Source organism: Rhineura floridana, chromosome 4 (assembly GCF_030035675.1).
Source record: "Rhineura floridana isolate rRhiFlo1 chromosome 4, rRhiFlo1.hap2, whole genome shotgun sequence".
Lineage (NCBI taxonomy): Eukaryota > Metazoa > Chordata > Lepidosauria > Squamata > Rhineuridae > Rhineura > Rhineura floridana.
The window spans coordinates 145,466,420-145,470,689 of NC_084483.1; the positions used below are offsets into that span (position 1 = coordinate 145,466,420).

General features: G+C 40.4%; 1 pseudogene; it reads left to right on the forward strand.

Moving 5' to 3' along the window:
* Window positions 1–3,740: 3,740 nt before the first annotated feature.
* LOC133384609 (5S ribosomal RNA) lies at window positions 3,741–3,869 on the forward strand (annotated as a pseudogene).
* Window positions 3,870–4,270: the final 401 nt, after the last annotated feature.

Sequence of the window (4,270 nt, forward strand, 5' to 3'; positions counted from 1 at the left end):
CTGGGCCTACTTCCTGTTGAAATAGACTGGACTACCTCTTTCTAGTGAATGCACAGGATTGAGGGTTAACACAAGTTTGCTTTTAACCCTGCGGCCCTGAAGAGCTCCTCTTGCCAAATGCTGTTCTAACCTAAGTGTGCATGTCTCTGAACATTGAAGATCTCCACAGGGGCAGAAAAGAGAAATCCCACCAAAGATTCTCTTAGTACTAGGAATATATCAGCAAAATAATGGGATTCTCACAGCAGAGTAACTAATAATGTTTATTCATACACAGATGGGTAACACACATTGCTGGCTCTAGCTGGTAAACAGAATTAAATTCTCAAGGTAAAGCAATAAAATAGAATATGTCAGGCTGTTACACAAAACCTGTTCAGTTAAACACTGGTTAGTATTATTCAAGCTTTAAAGCATACAGCAGGGCCCCACTCATATGGCACGTTACGTTCCGGACCCCTGCTGTAAAGCGAAAACCGCTGTAAAGCGGAGCTCATTGAATAGAACAGCACACGATGACCGAAAACTGCCGTAAAAGCAGAGCAAGCGCCGTATGAGTGGGGCTTTAGTCTAATTGTGTATAATTGAGACCGCTGTATTAGCGAATTGCTGTAAAGCGAAGCGACGTAAAGCGGGGCCCTACTGTACTGTTATACCATGATACTGTCATATAAGTCTAGGCATCCTGTAAAATCTTAGTATCCAATACTGGAAAAGAATAATTTTCACCTACTAAGTCGCAAGGCAAAGCAAATCTTGAACTCTCTCTACACAGCAATTGGAAGGCGAGTGACCAAGTCCAAAAGACAGGTAAATTGTGGGGCTTGACACACTCCTTTTATAAGAATATATGAAGAACAAATGATGGGGTACATGGCATGTTATCCTGGGAATTTCTTACGCTCATCAGTTTGGCCATCGATAAATTCTCATGCCTATACCTCAGTCAGCATTGTAGACATCAGTCAGAAGCGGGGAAGCCATAAAAGAACTGGCAACCTGTTATCTTGTTGATGGTATGCTCCTAGGAGCTTATCCAACATCCCAGAATTGGATGAAAAAACTCTACAGTCAAACTGGAGGGAAAAGAAATAGACAAAGAGACTCTTTAAACTTGAGGCTTCTTCTTAGAACACATGGGAACCCTGAGGGGAAATTGTCACTAATCAATATTATATATAGGCAGATAGCTCACAACATTGTCATTAAACCGATGCAGATTTTCATTTCACATAGTAAAACAACATAATGCACCAGTGTTTTACTTTCAGCTGGGCGTGGGAAAACACACCTCTTGCAGTCACATATAGAGTACTTGTTATTAATCCTCCCCCACCCGGGGGTCTTCTGATTGGCTTTAGCCCTCATTAATTTTTCAATTTTGGCAGGAAGGCCTGTGATTGGCTTGTTTGAATTTGAATTTTGGAGAGAAGGGAGAGAATTGGTAGTTTCATATGTAATGTGCTCTGGAAGAACCCACTTGATTGCCTTCTAACCCTGCTTACTGCATGCGCTCCTCAATTATACTCTTAACCACCGATAAATGTGCTACAACTTCTGTATTATATAAAATTTTCATTTAAAAATAAGGGCTAAAGGAGGAGGATCAAATTGAAGGATCAGAACCAGGATGGTTTCAGAGAGAGTCTAGCAAAATCTGGAGTTTTCTGCTTTTTAAATCTCTGTGCTGATTAACTGACAGAACATAATTTTATGACTTTGAACAATAAAATGCTGCCTGGTTAGTAACCCTTTTGCTCTATTCTCCTGAAGTACAATCTAGCATTAGTGCTGGCCATGGGAAAATATCCAAAGTGAGCAGTGAACTGTTCTCGTCAGGTTATGAACTTGTGGAATGCTAAGGTAAAACAGGGGGAAATCATTCCGTAGCTATGAGCAGACAGAAGGTTCCCAGTAGTAGCACAGGACTTGCAGGACACTGGAAAAGTCATAGGAAAGTCCTATTTTGATCTGAAAAACTCAAATGAGCCCCAACTCAGTCTTGTGAAGTTGTACGGATATTAAAGTAGAGGAGCTCTATCTTGGAATCATACATGATGGTACCATTGAACAGCCAGTGCCCTGCTTCCTCCAACAATCCTCATCTGCAGATATGTACCCAACATCCATTTCTCACTTTTCTGTGGCCTGCATGAATCATAGAACTCTGCCATGAGAGAGCTGCCTGCCTTCTTTATTATCCATTAGGCACCAGGTGAAGGCTGTACTGTTTAAGTGGTCTTTGACAGTCTGATTTACCTTTATTGTTCTGTTTAATTTTATAAAAACTTGGTGCCTGTCAAAGCTTGCTTGATGTTTTGCTTTTGTGATGGTTTCCCCCCCTGAATGTATGTCTTATTAGCTGCCTTGAGAGCCATTCGTAGGAGAAAGGCAGCAAGCACGTGCTTTAGTAAAATAAAATAATAAACAATGTTAATTTCAGTATGACAGTACTCATCTATAAACAGCTTTCTCTGCCCTGGATGTTGTTGGACTCTGACTCCCATCAGCCCTAGCCAACATTGCCAGTGGTCAAGGATGATGGAAACAATATCTGGAGGGTACCAGGTTGTGGAAGCCTGAGTTATATTACTGAGTCCTTCTGGGCCAGAAATCAACAGCAATTTTGACAAAATACACATTGTACATTGAGGATTTTCTGAGTTTGGTCTAGTGTCTCAACACAAACTTCATCCTTTCCCTCTCCGTGATATCACAGCACTCACAAAAATGGGACAACTTTTAAAGTAGCAGGCTGAGCTGACTGGCATGATGGATTGCTCTAGGTTAGTTATCTTCACAGAGGAAAATTTTATTCCAACATCACCACATTGATACTATATTATCAGAGCAGAACCTGCCAGCTTCCAGCTGTTCATTTCATTATTGCCTTGTTCTTAATTGGTTTCCCACGGCTTTACCTTTTCTCTTGTAATAGGTTATTTTAGATATTTATGCAGAACAATGTTTGTAATGCTGCAAGAAGGTTTTCAACTGAAATGTGATGCCCTGTCCCAATTTGAGTGCACAGGCACCTAGTTATGAAGTTTTTCAGTTTGTTATTAAAGACTTCTAGCACATTTTAGTGTGCAACAGGACTTACAAACCATGCTTCTTATATACATGCAACAGCCTTGTGAGGTAGATTATTAACAATTCCATTGTACAGATAGGTAACTGATAATGAGAGGTAAAAATTTGTCCAAGGTATTGAGGAAATGTGTGATTGTAAAAGTGTTATTGTAAAAGGTATAGCCTGAAACGGATTTTACTCCCCCCTTTTAGTTTTACCTCTTTAGTCCCCTTTCAATATTACTCCTCTAGATTTCTTAACCGTATTTTATATATTTTTATCTATTTTTTGGTGTGTTTTTACTGTGTATGATCTCATTGTGAGCCACCCTGGATACCCTGTTGTAGAGTAGAAGGGTGGGATAGAAATATTTTAAATAAATAAAACCAATTGTACAATAGTAAAAGTGTGGTCCTGATGGTTCTCCTGGTGGCTTTTGATATTATTAAGCTTGGTGTTCTTCTGGGGTGTCTTGTTGGGCTCTACTCAGAACAGGACACTCCTTTGTAGTAGTTCTGTTTTTTCCTCCATGTGTTAGTGCTGGGAGATTGGCTATTGGTATGAAGAGTTCCACAAAGTTCCATCATGTCTTTCATCCTTTTTAGCATCTACGTGAAAGTGCTGGGTGAAGTTGTGTTGCAATTTGTCATCAATATGCTGATGATAGGCCTATGGCCATACTACCCTGAACTACCCTGAACACACCCTATCTCGTCTGATCTCGGAAGCTAAACAGGGTCAGGCCTGGTTAGTACTTGGATAGGAGACCACCTGGGAATACCGGGTGCCGTAGTCTTAGAGGAAGGCAATGGTAAACCACCTCTGAGTACCTCTTACCCTGAAAACCCTATGTTGTTGTTGTTATGTGCCTTCAAGTCGATTACGACTTATGGAGACCCTATGAATCAGTGACCTTCAAGAGCATCTGTCATGAACCACCCTGTTCAGGTCTTGTAAGTTCAGGTCTGTGGCTTCCTTTATGGAATCAATTCATCTCTTGTTTGGCCTTCTTCTTTTTCTACTCCCTTCTGTTTTTACCAGCATTCTTGTCTTTTCTAGTGAATCATGTCTTCTCATGTGTCCAAAGTATGATAACCTCAGTTTCATCACTTTAGCCTCTAGTGACAATTATGGTTTAATTTGTTCTAACACCTAATTATTTGTCTTTTTTGCACAAAGCTCTCCTCCAACACCACA